General features: G+C 45.4%; 1 non-coding gene across 1 annotated transcript; it reads right to left on the reverse strand.

Moving 5' to 3' along the window:
- Window positions 1–1659: 1659 nt before the first annotated feature.
- TRNAG-ACC (transfer RNA glycine (anticodon ACC)) lies at window positions 1660–1732 on the reverse strand. Its single transcript has one exon. It is a non-coding gene; the product is annotated as a tRNA-Gly (tRNA).
- Window positions 1733–21639: the final 19907 nt, after the last annotated feature.

The following is a 21639-nucleotide window of genomic DNA, read 5'->3' on the forward strand; positions in this document are numbered from 1 at the left end:
ATGTACTCCTTGGGCTTGAGGGACAGAGAGACTCTTTGTTGGAGAGAAATGCTGCCTCCTGCATCTGGGGTAGAGCCGGGGCTGGCGGCCTTCCGACAGCAGCCAAGCCGGCTGGCGGTCAGACTGAGGGGCAGCCAACTCCACCAACTGAAGCCTCCTTTGGACCACCTTCTTCATGGGGTTTGTGGTCCTGGAGCCACCCTCCTTGTGCTGGCACCTTTTTACCAGGCTGTTGACCGTCGTGTCAACGTGTGAGTGCCATGAACGTGGTTCTTTAATCGCTAAGTTGTGTCTGTGTCCAACTCTTTGCCATCTCTTGGGCTACACCCCGCCAGGCTCCTCTGTCTGTGGGATTTCCCAGGCAAGAATACTGGAGTGGGTTGCCATTTCCTTCTCCAGGGGATCTTCCCAACTCAGGGATTGAACCCATGTCTTCTGCTTTGGCAGATGGATTATTTACCACTGAGTCACCAGGGAGGCTTGAACATGGTTAGAAGGTGTCATTTTTGAATATGTGTTCAAGGGATTATGCTCTTCCTGGCCTCTCCCATACCCCTCTCCCAACTCTGCTCCTGCTTGGAACCCCACTGCATGCCTCATGCAGGCAATGCTATGGGCAGCCTGTGGGCAAAACTGGATCCTTCCTCTGAATTAAGAGCAAATCATGGAGGAAAATGTGTCTTGACAAAATGGGTTTTCACGGCAGAGAGAGATCAGGCTGGGAAGAACTTGGCATCATTCCACCTTCAATGAGGATGATGATTTAGGGATGATGATGGAGGATCAAAGTATTATCTTTAGGTTGTATTTATGGAGCGATTTACTGTCTACCTCCTTATTATCAGGTAGAAACTTACTTCTAATGTTTGAAATGTTTTTAATTTGACAAAGTGAAATTAGAGATGATGAAATCAGCTTGCACACACTTCTCAAACTGTGTTCATATCCATTATCTCTCGAGGGGCAGCCTGTTCCCTTCTCTATTTTCTTTATAAGGATATTGAGATACAGAGATTAGATAACTTGCCTGAGGATGCACAACTAGTTACCAACTAGGTTTAGAATCAAGGTCCTCTTCCTTGGGCTTCCCAGGTGGCACTAGTGGTAAAGAACCTGCTTGCAAACGCAAGAGACCTGAGAGAAGCTGGTTCGATCCCTGGATCGGGAAGATCCCCTGGAGAAGTGCTCAGTAACCCACTCCAGTATTCTTGTCTGGAGAATCCCATGGACAGAGGAGCCTGGCAGGCTACAGTCCATGGCGTCGCAGAGTCGGACACGACTGAATGACTTAGCACACATGCACGCCTACGTGAATGGTGCCTCCTCTGCGGTTCTTCTGCTTTCTGTCAGTTTGGAAACAGAACTGAAGCCTACAGCCATGTAGGGGGGGTCAGCAGAGAGATGACTGAGAGCAGGTGAAGGTACTCTCCTTAGCTTGGGGCTCCCTGAAGGTGTTCGCAGAGCTGCTGAAATGTAGGGTGGCAGAAGGAAAAGCCTCCCTTTTTTCAATTAACTTCAAGTCTCTCTTGGGGTCAGAGTGGATGGGTTTTGTTGTTGTTAAATCTATTTAATGTATTTGGCTGTGCTGGGTCTTAATTGCGGCATGTGGGATCTTTAATTGCGGTGTGCAAACTCTTAGTTGTGGCATGTGGGATCTAGTTCCCTGACCAGGGATCGAACCCGGGTCCCCTGCATGGGTAGCACAGAGTCTTAGCCACTGGACCACCAGGGAAGTCCTGAAGTCAGAGTGAAAGTTGCTGACAGTACTTATTTATTGTGGTAAAGTATGCATTATATAAAAGTCACCATTTTTACCACTTTTAAGTGTACAGTTCAGTGGCATTAAGTATATTTACATCATTGGGCAACCATTCCCACCATCCATCTTCAAAACCTTTTTCATCTTCCCAGACTGAAACCTCATACCCACTGAAAAATCACTCCCCGTTCTCCCCTCTCTCCAGCCCCTGGCAGCCACTGTTCTGCTTTGTGTCTCTAGGAATTTAACTACTCTAGGGACCTCATGTAAGTGGAATCATATAGTATTTGTCCTTTTGTGTCTGTTTTGCATTGCCTTGTTTTTTATTGGATCATCATTTTTAACTATAACAGGGATAGTAATTAGCAGTGCCCCGTGCCCATAAAGGGGTGAAAAAAAGAGAACAAGAGCGATTTGGGGTGGATTTCTCAACTGAGAGGGGTACCAGATGTAAGGGGGTGGTGGTGGAGGGTGGATAGGAAGAAAGTGTTACATAGAGAAAAAATGCTGTACTTTATCATTCTAGGGGAGGGGTGCACCATTCCTCCCCACCCCAGCCCCCGGAGGTAGATGCCTCTTTTTTTGAGGATTATGAACTCTGATGGAGAAGCCCCTCTGTCTGGTGAGAACAGAGTGACCCTCTGGGCAGGCCGGAGGCGAGACAAATTGTTGTGTGAGAGAAATCAGCAGGAACTTGGAGTTCGGATAGAAGGGTCTGGAGGAGAAGTGAGAGGCTGGAGAAGATAGTGTAAGTTGGGACTTAGGAAACATGAGAAATTTTTTGAGGTGGATGGATGGCTGACAAATTTTTAGGAGAGTGATGTCTGTTCGATTCAAATGTGTTTATTCTGATTCTCTATTTCCTTGAGGTTTAAGTAAAAGTCTGGGCTTCCCTTGTGGCTCAGCTGGTAAAGAATCCGCCTGCAATGCAAGAGACCTGGGTTCGACCCCTGGGTTGGGAAGATTCCCCTGGAGAAGGGAAAGGCTACTACTGTGTCCGTTAGCTTGGTGTGAGCTGGCGGGGTGGCTGGGGGGATGTGGGAAGTGGGCAGTGCATGGGTAATAAGAGGTAGTCAAGCAGGAAACCGAGCCAGAGGTCTTCAGAGGAAGCATAAACCCTCTGAGAGGCCTGGGAGCACAGTCAGTTGTGGGACAAGAGACAAGAGGGACTGGGAGGTTGGGTGTGGGAAACAGTGATGAGGTCCCCACAGTCGGGAGGGAGTCTCCAGTCTTCTCTTGAATATTTGGGGCCAGTGTGTCAGTTAGAGAGCCTGAAGGAATGAGTGGATGTGGGTTTCCCTTCTTGAAGTCCTTCTGGTAAAATCTAGACCGGACACAGCCTGGGTCATCAGGAAGCAGAGGCTCCCAGCAGTCCTGTCAGCTCAGCTCACTGCCTCCAGGGTGTCCAGATTCACGGGGGATAGAACTGGTGATGGAGCTAGAACCAAAGCCAAGCCCGGAACATGTCTTGAGCTCTCAAAACACCCTGCTCTTTAAAACCATCTGAAAGCAGAGACCTGGAGCTGTGACTGTCTCTGATGGAGACAGATGCTTTTTGGAATTCCCAAATCTAGCAGGAGCCCAGCGAGAGGGTCTGGCTACTCCTACCCAGAGACCCCAGAGGAATCTGACGTGGAAGGCGAGCTTTGTGTTACTGGGAATGTTGGAGATTCCCTGACCAGGTCCTTGGCTGAGTGTGGGTTGGGGATGGAGCCCTGCCTGGAATTACTGATGCATCCTAAGATCTCAGAACTAGCCTGCGTGGTGGCGGTGGGGCCGACCGAGGACATTTCCCTCTGGTCCTCTCCAGCCTTGGCCCAGAGAACCAAGGCTCAGGGCTTGTCTGGCTGGACCCCATTTTGGTCCCAGCCCAGCATCCCTTCATCAGCTGGGTCCTGGGGAAAAGGGCCCAGCCTGGCCCACACTTGAGGAGGTTTGCCAAATGTGTTTAGCTGCCACTAAAAGCTTGTAAACTGGGGTGCAGGATACTGAGGGGCCTGGGCTGGCCCAAGGATGTGCTGTTTGGAAGTTCCAGAAGTTGCCTGCAGGTTGGGAGGGAGGAATGTCCCTGCAGAATCGCAGGCAAGCCTGTCCTGGGGCCGGGCCAGCTTTCCCTTCGATGGGCCCCTCTGCTCTGGGGGAGCTGTGTGTTCCCTTCTACTCTGGCAGCTTGGGAAAGACCAGAGGCCCTTTCAGGGAAAGGAGAAAGAGGGAAAACAGGCCTGAAAACACTGCAGTGAAAGGCCTAATTCTGAGCTCCAGCTGCGGACCCAGGCCCAGAGCACAGATGCATCCGCTATTCTGTGATGAGGACGTGGAGGGTTCTGAAATAGGTTGTTTAGGGGAGCTGCAGAGCCTCGGTGCTAGAAGGACTTGGAAGAGCAGCTAGTACAGCCCCCTCATTTTGCTGGGAGGCTAATCTGAAACAGAGTGGAATTTGGCAGGGGTTAGGATGGCTTTTTTCTTTGGAGGCCCCTGTTTCCTGAAAGAGACAGTGTCCGAGATGAGCTGATTTCACTCATTGCCCTCCTGGGTGCATTTTTTAAAAAAAGAAAAGAAAGAAAGCCCTCAGAGGTCCTGATCTGGCTTTTTTAAAAATCACTGAGTTTGTGGCTTCCAGGGTGTTTTCAGTTTGGAGCCATCATTTCTGTTTGTTCATTAAAATGTTTGTTCACCACAGGCTTCTCGCCAGATCTCCCTTCGCACGTTATCAGGCCATGCTGATGAATGGCTGAGGGAAGCCAGAAACCTAACTCAGGAAAAGAGTGGAATAAGGGGCGGGTATGGTCTTGGAGTGGGGTGGGGTTAGAAGGTGGAGGTTGACAGGGCCTGCGGTTAAGGGTGAAGGTCTGAGTACCCTCAACAAGAAGCCTTAAGGCAACAGAAGAGACCTTGGCTTGGCCTCTGTGCAGGGCTGGGTGCTCGGGCTCCTGCGGAAGCAGAGAGGCTACCTTGAGAATATGGTACTCAGAGCATTAGGGAGGCTCTGAGGATGGGCAGACCCCTGGCATATGAAGCTTAGGAAAGAGGAGCCCTGCATGGGGGGCAGCCGGGTCCCTCAGAAAAAAGAGCAAAGAAAGAAAGGGGCACGGAGTGAAGTGGGGCCTGAATTATAAGTTTTGGGAGGGGCCCAGGAGGCTGCCAACTTTGATCTCACTTTCTGGATAGGCCTTTGGGTTATTTCTTATACCCACCACCCAATCACCAGAGAGAGGTGTCGCCTTCTGACAGAAGCAGCTCTTGGCAGACAAGTGAGACACATGCAGCTGGACTTGGGGGCAACACAAGCTGGGTGTGGGCTGGGGAGGGGACATTTGTATGCTGGGGGGGAGAGGAAAGTCTTTCCTGTCTGGGGTGACAGAGTGGGGAAGCAGAAAGTAAGGTTAGGGCAGGGGCCTGTGTGTCCTGTCTCCACGGTCCCCCTGGTGCTCAGCTCAGGGCCAGGCACACAGGAGATGCTCCCTGATAACGGCATGAAGTTGGTATCTGTCCGAATGCATAGAGTGCTATTCCCTTGAACCCCTATGTTAACTTCTATTTTTCTTCTTCCGGATTTAAAGAATAATCGAGACTATTTGCTTAACTTGAGCTCTCTCCTTCAGGAAGGAACTTACTGTCCGTGTGACAGAGCATTAGGCACTGTCCTGGAAACTATCTCAGCATAAAGGCCCTCCATCTGTGGGGGGAGGGGAGATAGGAGGTGGGCCAGAATGACCTCTCAGGGTCCAGTTGGCTCTGTGGGATGTAGAAGATGGACTGAAATTGGCCAGGCTGAGCTGGCGATGGCGGAGGTCACCACAAGATGACGCATTACCAACTTCATTAATTGCATCATGTTTTTCTCCATGTGACAGCACTGGGCTTATGCCTCATCCCTAGCAGATAACCAAGAGAGGAAAATAAAATGGAATTCCAACCTTCTCTCTGGCAAGGTTTAACACCTGGAATTGGTAACTCAGAGAAGGGTCTCCTTCCTTGGACAGTATCACGGCCCATCACTGAGGTTTATAGAAAAGAGGGATATTATGGTTTATGGCATTAAGAGATATTTCCTCCCCTCCTAGCCCTTTGTCCTGAGGGAGCTCCCCCCACTTCTCTTGGGTTTGGTTTCGGAAGTGATGGTTAATCCTCTCCCAGTTGGAAGCACTTCCTGGAAGGCCTTAGTCTAGTATTCCTCCAGAGACGGGGATGGCTGAGACGACCTCTTCAAGTCTTGCCCACTCTACAGTTTCTGCAGCTCAGGAGGATCTAAGCATTTCCTTTCCTTCAGAAGTTGTCAGAGTTAACTCCGCGAGGGCGTGGGCTCCTTGTAGCTACACTACCCTTCCTCTAATATTTAAAAGATCTGTGCGGGTTCTTAGGGCCTCGGAATCATGTATTTATTTTCCTTGGCTCTGGCTGAAAAGGCCACATCGGTTTTTTTTTTTTTTTCCCTGAAAGCTAGGTCTTTTGGGCTAAAAACACAAACCGCCTTTCAGCTCTAGAAATGGCTGATTTTCATCATGCCCTTTCCGGATCAAATGATTTCTTAAATTGCTCTCCCTCCGCCCCGCGCTGGGTGTTCGGGGTGCGGGGGACACAGAAGTCCGGCCGTTGGGTCCCCTGGCTTTCCTTTCTCCTGGAGGACTTGGGCGGGGGAGGAGCCTCAGTTTCTCCGTCGCACACCTTGGTCGGAATCGGGCAAGGGGCCCCCGGGAGGGGATGCTCGGGGAGCGGGCAGCTGCGGCCCAAACCGCTGCGCCCCTTCGTCGGCGTCTGGGGCCACCGGGCAGCGCCGGAGTGAGGCGCCGTGGACCCAGGCCCCTCTCGGTCACGGGCGCGCCCCGACGCGCGGGGCTCCCGCACTCAGAGAAGGGAGGCTGGGGGCGCCCCCAAGCCCGCCTGCCTGGCTCACTCCCCTCCAGCCCTGCCCGGCGGTCGGGGCCGGGGCTCCTCTGGGAAGAGCTGGAAGCGACACGACACGGGAAGGGGGCCGGTGGAGGAGGGAGCGTTCCTGCAAATCACATGATTTTCCCGCTTATATAAATCACAGCTTGTTTTTCTCAACTGGCTGCAGACTTAAAGGTGCAGTGTCTTCTTTCTCTCCCAAGGGCAGGGGTGCCCAGGGGTGCTTCTGAAGGGCCAGCGAGCAGGCTGGAGGTTGCATCCCCAGTGAGAGGGTCGGGGTTTGGGGTTTAGGGAGCCTCCCAGCCCAACTCCATTGTCTGGGCTGTTTCCTTCTAGCTGGAGACCAGCGAAGGACATGAAAATGTGATCACTAAAGTAGCAGACAGAGCCAACCCTGGTTGGTGGTGTGGATCAGAGACCTCTCTGGCAGACCAGTCTCCTCTGAGAGCAGTTGATGCCCTCCATGCCCCAGGGGTGGGGGAACCCTGGGGAACCCTGATCTGAGAGGTCAAGATGAAATTGTCCTGCTGGAGATCTGTAGTGGCCAAAAGCAGGCTTCCAAGGCTGATGCTTATTATTCTGGCCAGCCCTGGTTGTTTGAGGCCAACACAAGTTCATAGAAAAAGGAAATCAACACATGTGTTAAGCACCCTCTATCTAAGTACTAGGCACTGCAGGAAGAAGCTTAGACCCATTAGACAGTCTACTTCAAGTAGTTTATACTGCTTGGGATGATAAGATAGAGACCTGGGAGAGATTACATGCACTAGCATATTTCAAAGCCTGTTCCAGGCTAAATAGAAGAGTTACAAGGCAGTATATAATTACTGCCTGATGAACAGTACAGATAATGGGTCTTGCAGGCTTGGAGGGGAGGGCTGGCAGGCCTCAACTAAGAGGTGGCAGGAGGGAAAAATGGACAGCCTCCTGGGGGCACTGGGGCCACAAGTGGGGAAGAGAGGGGAGGAAAGTGAGGGGTGTGTGTAGCCAGCAAGCAATCCTTTGCTAAACTGAGGAACTGAGGAGTGGATGGGGTTGGAGGCTGGGAAGCCAGGCAGGGCCAGATGCAGGCAGCCTTGGGGAGCAGGGCTGAGCACATCCTTGATTTGACGAAGGCAGCCTGCCATCCAGCAGAGCAGGTATGCGGTGTGATGTTTACGGCATGGTGTACAGGTGAACTGAAAACCTCGAGGAAACCTGCTGGAGGCTTCTGTAGGGGCCAGGCAGATAGAAGGTTCACAGTGCTAGGCTGCCAAGAGAGAAAGGAGAAATGAAGAGTGAAGGGTAAGAGATTTTGAAGAATGAATTGAGATCATTGAGTGATTGTGTATATGGGGAAGGGGGAGAAAGGACCAGAAGTGATGGTGATTTTGAGCTTGGGAGGCTGGGAGGATGGGGTGTGTGAGTGGGGAGGTGAAGAACTCCTTTTAGAGCCTCTTGTGTTTGTGAGGGCCGTGGGATCTTAACTGGGAACTGTCCAGGGGGCTGGAAATCAGAACAGAGGATGTGCATGGAGGAATTGACCCAAGGGGTGAAATGACCCAAGATTTTAAAGGGAGATAACAGAAAGGGAGAAAGGGGAGGGGCGGGAACACCCACATTTAGGGGGAGGAGCCAGTGGTGAGGCTGTGGAGGGAACTACAGCCTGGGTGGGTAGTGTCTCTGTCTGACCTTGGCTAGGTTGTTCATTCCCTCTGATCTGTAAAATGGAATAAGCACACTTGCAGCATATTCTGCGTGGCTTCCTTGGTAACGCAGTGGTAAAGAATCTGCCTGCCAATGCAGGAGATGCAGGTTCAATCCCCGAGTTGGGAAGCTCCCCTGGAGAAGGAAAAGGGGCAATCCACTCCAGTATTCTTGCCTGGAGAATCCCATGGACAGAGGAGCTTAGTTGGCTACAGCCTGTGGGATTGCAAAGACATGACTGAGTGACTGAGTGACTAAGCAACAACAGTCATATTCTGTGCAGATTAAAGGAAACACATGTGGCCTCTTGCACACTGTGTGGTGTTTGATACATAGCACCGATTCCCCGGTAGCTCTGTGGTAAAGAATCTGCCTGCAATACGGGAGACCTGGGTTCGATCCCTGGGTTGGGAAGATACCCTGGAGAAGGGAATGGTAACCCACTCCAGTATGCTTGCTTGGAGAATCCCATGGACAGAGAAGCCTGGTGGGCTACAGTCCATGGGGTCGAAAAGAGTAGGACACGACTCACACACACACACACACACACACACACACACATACATGCTTAACCCAGATGTCCTCCTTCTCCACACTACCCTTCCCACCTCCCTCACCCCCAACCCCAAGTTCGTTTATGTGACAGGCACTCAATGAGTCTCTCCCTTCTTAAATTGTAACCGAGCTGTTGCTGTTTTTTTTTTTTTTTCTTACCAACCCCGCTTCGTCTTCTCCTTCTAGAAGAAACAGTCTTGTTTGTGTGACGAATTATTTGAACTGGATATATCCTCCATTATAAAGGAAGGAAATAATAAATTTGTTTCCTAAGGGCCTCTTAGCTAAGATGGCTATTACCTCGTTTGATCCTTCCAGCCGCCCTGCAAGGTTTGGGAGGGAGGTATTGTCATCCCCCCTTTTTTCCCCCTACAGTTGAAAAAACAGAAGAAAGCTTGTAAAAAGTTTGATTATTATGTTTCAGAACCACATGTCTGGCGGTACCTGCTAGTTTAAAGATTTCCAAACTTTTATTTTCAGCCTTTTATTTTGGCAGTAAATTTTACCGGGAGTCAAAACAGATACAGGTTACAGAGTTCTGGTTTCAGTAGAGTCAGGAGGCTCTGAGTCTCCATTGTTGGGCTCCACTCCTAGTGCCAGTCCCTAGGCCAGGCTGGGAAATGGGGGTTCTGCACCTACAGCCTCGGTCTCTACACACAGTTTCTTTCCCCCACCTTTTCAGCCACAAACTTCCTGACTTTGGAGGTCTGGCCGGAGCCCACGAAGCCTTTGCAGACCCCTGAGTGTGCCTGTGGTGCAGGCTAAGTGTTGTCTCTGGTGATGCTGCTCCCCTGGGTGTGAACCAGCTAAGAGGAACCAGCGGGGCTTGGAGGCAGAAGGCCCAGGGCCACGTGTCTGGTCTGACATGGTAGACAGCAATGCCTGGTATCCCCGGGCCCAGAAAACTGTACTGGCTGGTATGCTGGGCTGCTCTGCTAATGTGCTTTGGGTCCTTATTTCCTCTTTGAACGTATTTCTTGGTAAACAAACCCTCTGAGGTCAGAAAACATTTTATGGTTTTCAAAATGGTGATTTGAAGTAAAACAAATAGGGCAGCATATTCTACAGATAGATACACAAAGCTGTGAAAGAGCCGCAAATGATGCACTCTAACAGCAGTACTGTTTATCATCCTGTTCAAAGCAGTCACCTTTAGGATTCATTTTTTTGAGTGCTCTCAATTCCCGAAAGAGATAAGCATAAAAAATGATTAAAAGAGTTTCATGTGATTTTTGCTTTTAAAATAAAATCTTGGTAAACTAACATCCTAATCTTATAGCTGTTATTTGTTTTTTCCACTGATTTATCTATTTATTTATTTGTCTTAGAAAGGTAATATATACTAATGGTGGAAACAGAAATGCAAATCATTCTGAAGGGTGTAAAATGAAAAGTAGAAGTCGCCTCCCATTACCCAGTCTTACTCCCCCGAGATGATCAAAGTTAATGGTTTCTTATGATCCAGATTTTATGTGTGTGTGTGTGTGTGTGTATACATCTAATCTTATATTTTTCCACAAATGGTCTAGTCCTGTGATTATTTTTTCCCACTTAAATATTTATCTTGGCATACAGGTCTAGCTCAGGCTTTTAAATGATTGCCTAACTCTGGCATTTTATTGAATATTTTATATAATATTCCCATATTTAGGTTAGTTTCAATTTTTTCTTCTTATAAACTGTTATAATAAGCGTCTTTGTATATATTGTTGTATTCTTGTATATATGCAAATGTGTATGTAAGATAAATTCCTAGCAGTGGAATTAGGTGAAAGTATATGTACATAAATTAAAAAAATTTTATTCTGCACTCCTTAAGACATATGAAAAGACATAAAGATCTTCTGACACTTGCATCTTTTCCTCAGCATTATATTTCTGAGATTCTTCCAAGCTGATACCATTTTTTGAGCTAATTTCTTTTCAGTACTGAATAACTTCAAATTATATGAATGGATCACAATTTATATATCAATTTCCTGGTTAATGGATATTAAAGTTGTACTAGTTTTATTTTGTCATAAATAATGCTGCAGCAAAAGTTTGTGTTCTTGATTGTATCTCCTGAGGGGATTTCTCAAGGGTACTTGCCTAGGAGGGAATTTCTAGTTCACGAAATATGAGGACCTTCAGTGATATTAGAAATTGTTCTCCAAAGTGGTTTTGTACTCTCACTCCAGTCAGTTACTCCACATCTTCACCAACACTTGGTATTGTTCGATCTTTTGATTTTTTCCAGTTTGATTGATGTGAAATGCTTCTTGTGGTTTTCGTTCACTTTTCTTGGATTACTCACGAGGTTGGGCATTTTTTCTCGTATTTTGTGGCCATGCATGTTTCCTCTCGTATGAATTGCCTTTGACCATTATTTTTTTCCTGTTGGAGTGTTTGTCCTTTCTGATCTTGGGTCGCCTCAGCCTGCAGTGACTTCAAGCAGGATTTCGGTTCCCTGGCCAGAGACTGAAGTCAGGCTGAAGAAGTGAGACTGCTGAATTCTAGCCACTAGACCAGTGGCCAGTGACAGTGCCCTGTCCCATTGGCTTTGTAGACATGAATTTCCACAAAGAGATGGAAAGTAGTGAAACAGGTAAAGTGTTTATTAGGAGGGAAAGTGTATTGTAGGTAGACACATGGGCAGGCTCAGAGTCAAGCCCTCCTGATAGTTGAATGACTTATATGGGGCATTTCTTCGAGGTTTCCTCTGGCCAGTCATCTTGCTCTGCCTGGTTCTGAGTCTGTATTTGGTTTATTTCCCCTGTGTGAGGGCCTGTTGCTTAGCTAAGATGGATTCTAGCGAAGAGGCCTCTGGGTAGGTTGACATCACCTACTATGGGGTGGCATCCCCTCCCTCTTTGACCCCTGAGGAGCCTTTCTGCTCATGTGTAGTCAGGAAGGTCTCCTTGACCTTGAGAATGAGAAATTTGTGGTCTCTTTATCTTTTATTTGGGCAGAATTCAGCTCCTTTTAGCCCCTGTCATTACTGTTATCTTCAAGTGTCCACTGGGGACAAAGTCCAGCTATTTGCCCTTTTCCTGTTGCTGTTATTTCTTTTTTCATAGTTATTCAGCGTTTATTTTGATTAGTGTTAGTAGGGTTTTCTGTCCTTATTTATCTGGCTGTCGGGTCTCAGTGGTGTCATGTGGATCTTCCGTTGTGGTGTACGGACACTAGTTGTGGCCTGGGGGCTCAGGGGCATGTGAGCTCCGTAGTCGTGGCACGGGAGCTTAGTTGCTCCAAGGCATGTGGGATCTTATTAATAGTTACCCAAGGCCAGGGATTGAACCCGTGTCCCCTGCATTGCAAGGACCATCAGGGAAGTCCCCCATGTTGTTATTTCTATTTGGAAGTGTAAACAGGATGCTGGCTGTAAATGTCTAATCTGGAGCCCATCTATCTCCTGTCTCACTTGCTTTAGTGATTTGTAGAATTTCATTATATTTTGTGCTTACTGGTCTGTTATGAGTTAAATAGTATCTTTTCTCAATCTGTTGATTCTCTTTTCACTCTTATTTATTTTTATTTTTTAATAATTAATTTTTGTTTGAGTTTAGTTGATTTACATGTTGGGTTGGTTCTGCTGTATAGCAAAGTGAATTGGTTACACATAGGCACATATCCACTCTTTTTTAGTTTTTTGTTACCCCCCTCCTTTTTAGATTCTGTTCCCATATAGGTCTTTATAGAATTGAGTAGAGTTCCCTGTGCCATACAGCAGGTTCTTATTAGTTATCTGTTTTATACACAGCAATGTGAATATGTTAGTTCCAATCTCCCAATTTATATTCCTCTTGTCCCCCTCCTTCTCTCTTGGTAACTGTAAATTTGTTTTCTCCATCTGTGACTCTATTTCTGTTTTAAAAATAGATTAATTTGTACCATTTTTTTAGATTTCACATATAAACAGCATCATATAATATTTGTCTTTCTCTGACTTACTTGACGCAGTATTGACAATCTCTGCATCCTTCCATGTTGCCGCAAGTGATGTTATTCCATTGTTTTGATGGCAGAGTAATATTCCAGTTTTGTATCTATATATAAACATCTTCTTTATCTACTCCCCCATTGATGGACATTTAGGTTGCTTCCATGTCCAGGCTATTGTAAATAGCAGTAAACATTAGGGTGCAAGTATCTTTTCAAATTAGGGTTTTCTCTGGATATATGCCCAGGAGTGGGATTGATAGGTCATATGGTATCTCTATTTTTAGTTTTTTAAGGAACCTCCATACTTATTTCCATAGTAGCTGTACAATATACATTCCCACCAATAGTGTAGGAGTGTTCCCTTTTCTCTACACCCTCTCCAGCATTTATTGTTTGTAGATTTTTTGATGCTGGCCATTTCTGACTGGTGGGAAGTGATACCTCATTGTAGTTCTGATTTGTATTTTTCTGATAATTAGTGATGCTGAGCATCTTTTCATGTGCCTTTGGCCATCTGTGTGTCTTCTTTTGACAAATATCTATTTCTTTTCACTTCTTAAGTGGGTGACTTTGGATGAACAAAAGCTGAACTAATGTTTTTGTTTTGATTTAAATTTTTTTGTTAGTGTTAATTGCCCAGCTTAGACTTTAGTCAATAGTGTATAAGAATGCCCGTTTCTCCACACTGCTGCCAACATTGGGCATTATCGGTTTTAATTTTTATTAATCTGATAAGTGAAAAATGGTGCCTCATGGTTTTGATTTGTCTTAATTATGAATAAGTCTGAGAATATTTTCACAGGATTACTAACATTTTGCATTCTTTTCCTGTTCTTAGTCTTCATTTTTTTTTTTTTTTTCCTGTTGAGTAGTTTCCTTTTTCTTAATTGATTTTCCTAATTGGTTTTTAAAGGTTTCTTACTGTTAAAGAAATTTGTCCCATTCTGCCATGTGTGTGTCTGTATACTGTACACATAGCCCTCTTTGGCCCTTGAACACTTGGCCACATTGAATAATAAGGTAAAAGTTGTAGTTGGAGGCACAGGGGCGCAGTGTGGCTCCATGTAAGTAGGGGTGAGTGAGGTAGGGAGTGTGCGTTTGCACTGTGGGTGTCCATCTGATATTGAGGTGGATGGAAACCTGGAGGCTGGGGCGAGAGTTTGAGTTGGGGCAACAGTGATGTAACATGCTTTCTTATTTCTTACATCAAATGTTACTAATGCCTAGATGAGTAAGTCTGAGGTGTCTTAGGTAGCTTGGCTCTCTCGGCTGGCAGTGAGTGCGGGGGATTGAATAGTTCTGAAGGTCCAGGTGTGCCGGGCACACAGCCCGAGGGCAGGCATTACTGGGTGGGGACACGGAAGCTTGAGAAAGCTGATTTGCTCCAGGTCACCAGGCTGTAAATGGCCAAGCTGGGTCTCATCTCAGGACTAGCTCACTCTCCAGGCCAGTTCTTTGCTGTAATGCTAATGATTCTACCATGATTAGGCTCAATTAGGGGAGGACTCAGCTGTTATAAAGAGGTTTGTCAGGAGAACCTTCTAACAAGAGAGTAAAATTAGGACATTTTAAATAGATTGCCATCTCAACAGTGAAATTTCACATTTCTATGTTTTAATGTTAGTAATTGGCTTAAGTAGTCCTTCCAGGAGAACACAGGTAAATGAACAGTAATTATAATTGGACTCTATTGAAAAACAGCAGTAGTATTAATAGCCCTGTTCACTCCTGAAAGGATGTTCAGCACAGAAACCAGCCAGAAATCCATTTCCCCATCTTGGATTTGGTAGAACTGGATCATACTAGACTTTCTGTTCATGCATTTTTTCACTCAACAGCTGTTTATTAAATGTATATACTTTGTGTTGTTTTGCTGAGAGCTGAGACAGGAGTGAACAGAACTGACTCAGCCCTTGCCCTCAGGGAGCCTAGTCTAGTGGAAAAGGTGATAAACAGGTAAACAAACAAATCAAGGACTTAAGGGCTGTTATCTGTGCTGTGACGGACAGTGCCGAGACAGAATAATCTGGGCATCACCTTTAAATGGGGGGTGGGGGGGAAGCCAGGGAATGTCATATAGATTCTCTGGGTGCTTGGGTGAAAGTGAAAGTCACTCAGTCGTGTGCAACTCTTTGCGACCCCGTGGAAGTTGCAAAGTATTCTCCTAGCCAGAATACTGGAGTGGGTGACTTTTCCCTTCTCCAGGAGATCTTCCCAACCCAGAGATTAGACCAAGGCCTCCCACATTGCAGACAGAGTCTTTACTGTCTGAGCCACCAGGGGGTGGGAAGCCTGTCCCTTCTCCAGCAGATCGTTCGACCCAGGAATCGTATCAGGGTCTCCTGCATTGCAGGTGGATTCTTTACCAACTGAGCTATCAGGGAAGCCCAGGGTGCTTGGGTGCTAATATTTAATTTTTGGTTGAAAATCCCTCCTATAACCAACCTGCCTATTGAGAGTTTTCTCTTAACACAGGAGAGACAGCAACACGCTGTGAAGACGAACAGCGGCACACAGAACGGTTTCTTCTGGGGGCTACAAAACTGAAATAATGATGAGGCTCCCTGGACAGCCGCTTCTGCTCAGGTCTTCTGAAGGGAAGTACCATGTACCCTTAGGGCAGTCTTTTCTGACTATCTGGGTGTCAGTCACGATTTTTTAAAATTGGAGTCTAGTTGCTTTTGCAGTGTTGTGTAGGTTTCCTCTGTACAGAAAAGTGAATCAGCTATATGTATACATATATCCTCTCTTTGTCACCATAGAGCACTGAGTAGCTCCCTGTGCTGTACAGTAGGTTCTCATTTGCTATCTATTTTTTTTTTTTTTGCTATCTATTTTATACATAGCAGTGTAAGGACCAACCTAGATAGCATATTGAAAAGCAGAGACATTACTTTGCCAACAAAGGTCCGTCTAGTCAAGGCTATGGTTTTTCCTGTGGTCATGTATAAATGTGAGAGTTGGACTGTGAAGAAAGCTGAGCGCCGAAGAATTGGTGCTTTTGAACTGTGGTGTTGGAGAAGACTCTTGAGAGTCCCTCGGACTGCAAGGAGATCCAACCAGTCCATTCTGAAGGAAATCAGCCCTAGGTGTTCTTTGGAAGGAGTGATGCTAAAGCTGAAACTCCAGTACTTTGGCCACCTCATGCGAAGAATTGACTCATTGGAAAAGACTCTGATGCTGGGAGGGATTGGGGGCAGGAGGAGAAGGGGACGACAGAGGATGAGATGGCTGGATGGCATCACTGACTCGATGGACGTGAGCCTGGGTGAACTCTGGGAGTTGGTGATGGACAGGGAGGCCTGGTGTGCTGCGATTCATGGGGTCGCAAAGAGTCGGACATGACTGAGCGACTGAACTGAACTGAACTGAACTGTATATATGTTAATCTCAGCCTCCCAATTCATTGCACCCTCCTTGCCCTGCTTGGTGACCGTATGTTTGTTCTCTATGTCTATGTACCTATTTCTGCTTTGCAGATAGGTTCATCTGTACCATTTTTCTAAATTCCATGTATATATGTTACTATATGATATTTGAATCATGATTTTTAACGGAAGGGCTTTCCAGGTGGTGCTAGTGGTAAAAGAATCTGCCTGCCAATGCAGGAGACACAAGAGACATGGGTTCGGTCCCTGGGTTGGGAAGATACCCTGGAGGAGAGCATGGCACCCCACTCCAGTATTCTTGCCTGGCAGGCTACAGTCCATGGGACTACAAAGAGTCAGACACAGCTGAGCACACAAACACATTTTTAATGGAAATCTCTTGCTTGAGGTAAATAACTAGCTCAACTGTAATGGGAGGACCTGAAAGCATCGAAGGAGAATGTAAATTCCAGAGGTCTGTCCAGAACGAACATGAATAATTCCTTCACTCAAGCCTGGTCCAGAAGATTTGCGTTCTGCACCCATACCCGCCTCCCCTTTCCACCTGCCAGCCCACCAAGGGCCAAGTAGCAGCACGTGGTTTTCTTGGCCCAGAAAACGTCTCCGCCAAGCAGGAGTTTCCTCAGTTCACAAACACTTTGATTTTGGTTGTTTGAGCCATGATGAGAGCACCAGGCTTTCAGGAATACAGTTTGATGATTGTGGTTGCGATTCATCAACCCATATCCCAGGACTTTTTAAAAAGAGACTTTTAGTTGCCTTTAGTTATGTATGTGTAGAATTTGGATAACATTGAACTTTCTCTTCATTCAAAAAGTGTTTACTGAACACACACTTTGTGCCATTGTGCAAAGAGCTGAGAGAGTGGTGGCCAGGAGAGACCTGGGTCCTGCCCTCATGGGCTGAACACCACTTATTAAACCACTGTTCTTAAGAAAACATCATTAATTAATTTGTTTAGGTAATATTTTGAATTCACCTAAAACATCATCTACAGTCAAATTTCTGGTCTTTTATTTGGCCTGGAAGAGGGCCTTCTCTTTCTAGCTAATTTTAATGAAGTTCTTAGTGTTGCTCCTCTTTCTTCCTACGTTCCCTCTTCCTAAACAAATATAGCTGTAGACAATTCCAAGGTATTTCCCGATTACCTGTGGGAGAGATTTCAGTTTTCAGGGAAAAGGAATAAGAGAAACCGGATTCTAACATGCAACTGATGGAAAGTAAATCCTTGCCTCCGTTAAACTGGTGTTTGGGGTCCATCTTGTGGCCGGAAGGGTTTTAACACAAACCTGGACTCCCTGTTGCCCCCTCGTGGCAAGAGGCAACAGCGCGACACCCTAGGAACCTTTCCTAGCATTACGGAAATAAAGATACAGATCAGGAAGGGAGTTAACAGTTGACCTTTACTTAACACTCATAAAGCAGAGATGAGCCAGGAGAGTGCCAGCACTGGAATGGCATTTGCAATTGCTGCTTGCTTTCCGAAGGATATTGAAGAAACCCTCAAATATGAAAATCCAAATTTATAATTTTGTGTGGCTATGACATAAATATATGACATATTCTCAACTATTATTTTTTGATCTTGATGCTGTGCCTGAATCACAGAAATTTTAGACCTGGAAACGACCTTAGAATTTAGACAACAAAATTGTATTGAATTAAAAAAATTATTTATTAATTTTTTTTTGATGTGGACCATTTTTAAAGTCTTTATTGAATTTGTTACAATATTGTCTTATGTTTTGGTTTTTTCAGCTGCGAGGCATGTGGATATTAGTTCCCCAACCAGGGATGGAACCACCTGCACCCTCTGTACTGGAAGGTGAAATCTCAACCACTAGATCACCAGGGAGGCCCCTAGATTTTTACTGTTAGTCTCCGTACTGAGTGCTGTTAAGGACCTAAGGTGAATGAGATACAGTGTATACACCCTGTCCTTAGGAGTTAAAGTGTAGAGACAGATAAATGAACAGGTAAATGCCATGTAGAATGCAGTGATAGTGGAAGGGCTTGCTGTAGGACAGAGGTGCAGAATGGCCACCTCTACCTGGAGGCTGGGAAAGGCTTGAAAGAGAGGAGGCAGCACCTGATTTGTGTCTTGCAGAATAGGGAGTTTTCTAGGTGGGCTGGGTGAGGCTGGAGATAGAAGACGGAGGCCCTGGGCAGTGGGAAAGCACATGCCGGGAGGCGGGACTTTCCTTTAGTTCAGGACTTTACCTGCTTCATAAAGCCTCGGTGGACGGATGAATGAGAGAATGAATGATGATGAGAGGAGTGTGAGAGAGGAGGGGGAAGGGGTTATGTGGGGAACGGATGACAACACTAAGGAAAATGAACATGACGCTGCAAGAGGTGAGAGAGGGAGGGGTGGAGGACCAGTGAAGGGTTTGAACAGCGGACTTGAAACGGAGCAGGACCGTATGGTCCTTGCCCCTCCATCATGTTCTCTGCCTGACTTTTGCCCGTGGAAAACTTCAGTCAAAGAATAAGTTTGAATCAGAGAAGTGAGAAATATAGGAACAAAGGAAAACAGTCTAAGGAGACTAAATAATAATAATGTAGTCATTAAGCATAGTCAAGGACCTTTACTTCTTTCTCAAGGGCTATAGATAATATTCTGAGCCATATCTTGTGAGGTGTCTTATAGATACCAAGACAGCAGGTGGAGAAGTTAACTACATGATGACCAGACTGTACCTGGACTTGAGCTGCCACAATTCTAAGAACTGACTGCAAAGAAATGGGACCAAGTGTACCCCGAACTGAAGATTAACTGTACCTAAAACAACCAAGATGATGCTAGTTAGACCACTGATACCAATTTGAAGATGACTGTTAGAGATGGCTGTACTATTTCTGCATGTAGTACCCCAATGCCACTCTGTCTATAAAAGCTCTCACCCACTGCTTGTCAGGGCGGGGAGTTGGCCTTTGGACAGATGTCTGCTCGCCTTCACCCCAGTTGCTGGCATCTGAAGTAAAGCAAACTTTCCTTTCCACCAACCTGGCCTGTTTATTGGCTTTTAAGCAGCGAGCAGCTGGACCCTCCCCCCCCGCCCCACCCGGCTGATGCACACCTTTGGGTAACAGAGTGACAGTATCAGACTTATGTTTTAAAAATAATTTGATTAGGGAATTCCCTGGTGGTCCAGTGTTTAAGGCTCTGTGGGTCCCCTGCAGGTGGCAGGGATTTGATCTCTGGTTGGAGACTTCCCTGCAGCTCAAACGGTAGAGAATCTGCTTGTGAGGCAGAACACCAGGGTTCAATCTCTGGGTTGGGAAGTTCCTCTGGAGAAGGGAATAGCAATCCACTCCAGTATTCTTGCCTGGAGAATTTCATGGACAGAGAAGCCTGGCGGGCTACAGTCCGTGGAGTTGCAAAGAGTTGGACACGACTGAGCAGCTAACACACACACACACACACACATACACACAAGGAACTAAGATCCTGCATTCTATACATGTATATATATATATATATATATATATATATATAGCTAATATATATTAGCAGTAAGAAGGAAGCAGAGAACAAATTAGCAGGCTATTTTAATAATTCAGTGAATGATAAGGACCTGAGATGGTGGAAATGGCATTTTGAGGAAGGAATGGATTCAAGTACTATTTATTATTTTACATTTTTTCCAATTTTATTGAAATAAAATTGACATGTAACTTTGTATTAGTTTAAAGCATACAACATAATGATTTGCTAATATGTGTGTATTCAGAATGGTTACCACAGTAAATTTAGTTAGCATTCTCCACCACCCATAGCTACAAATTTTTTTCCTTGTGATGAGAACTTTTGATTTACTCTCTTAACAACTTTAAAATACATAATAAAGTGTTAGCTACTACAGTCACCATGCTGTACACCCCCCAGAACTTATTTAGTGTATAGATGGAGGTTTGTACATTTTGATCACCTTCACCTAATTCCCTCTCCTCTGCTGACTACCAATCTGCCATGTTTCTATGAATTGTTTTTTTCAGATTCCACAGATAAGTGAGGTCACACAGTATTTGTCTTTCTCTGTCTGACTTACTTCACTTAGAATGATATTTGGCAAAACTAATAAAACATTGTAAAGTTTAAAAAAAAATAAAATTAAATTAAAAAAAAAGAAAAAAAAATAAAGTTATTGATATTTCTCCCCCCCCCGCAAAAAAAAAGAATAATGCCTCAAGGTCCATCCATGTTGTCACAAATAAAAGGATTTCCTTCTTTGTTATGGTTGCATAACAGTCTCTTGTATTTGTATACTTTATCCATTCATCCATGAACACGTAGGTTGTTGTCTCCACATCCTCACCAACACTTATCCTTTGTCTTTTTGATAATAGCCATTTTAACAGTTGTGAGATGATACCTTGTTGTGGATTTGATTTGCATTTCCCTGATTAGTGATGTTGTGCACCTTTTCATGTATGTGTACATTTATTTTGGAAAATGTCTAGTATACAGTTCCTGTGTCCATTTTAAATCAAATTAGTTTTGTTATCAAATTATATAAGTTCTTTATATATTTTGAGTATTAACCCCTTATCAGATTTATGGTTTGCAAGTATTTTCTCCCATTCCATAGGTATCCTTTTGATTTTTCTGATGGTTTCCTTTGCAGAAGCTTTTTAGTTTGATGTAGTCCCACTTGTTTATTTTTGCTGCTGTTGTCTTTGCTTTGGTGTCAAATCCAAAAACATCATTGCCAAGGCTGATGTCAAAGAACTTACCAACTGTGTTTTCTTTTAGGAGTTTTATGACTTCAGGTCTTATGTTCAGGCCTTTAATCTATTTTGAATGACTTTTATATATGGGGTAAGATGGGGGTCCAGTTTCATCCCTTTACGTTAGCTGTTTTGTTTTCTCTTCATTTACTGAACAGACTATCATTTTTCTGGGCTTCCCAGGTGGTGTGGTGGTAAAGAATCTGCCTCCCTATGCAGGAAATGCAAGAGACACAGGTTTGATCCCTGGGTCAGGAAGATCCCCTGGAGTAGGAAATGGCAAGCTGTTCCAGTATTCTTGCCTGGAAAATTCCATTGACAAGAGGAACCTGGCGGTTCCTGGCAGTTCCATGGGATCAAAAAGAGTCCAGCATGACTGAGCACACACACACATACACACACATCATTTCTCCGTTGGACATTCTTGGTTCCTTTGTTGCAATTAGTTAGTCATATGTGCATGGGTTTATTTCTGGGCTCTTTATTCTGTTCCATTGATCAAGTGTCTGTTTTTATGCCATTACCACACTGTTCTAATCATTATAGCTTTGTAATGTAGTTTGAAATCAGAAAGTGTGATGCCTCTAGCTTTGTTGTTCTTTCTCAATTTCTTTGGTTATTCAGGGTCTTCTGTGGTTGCCTACACATTTTAGAATTGTTTTTTTCTGTTTCTGTGAAAAATGACATTGGAATTTTTATAGGGAT

The sequence above is a fragment of the Bos mutus genome, chromosome 5 (assembly GCF_027580195.1).
Source record: "Bos mutus isolate GX-2022 chromosome 5, NWIPB_WYAK_1.1, whole genome shotgun sequence".
In the NCBI taxonomy this organism is placed as follows: Eukaryota; Metazoa; Chordata; class Mammalia; order Artiodactyla; family Bovidae; genus Bos; species Bos mutus.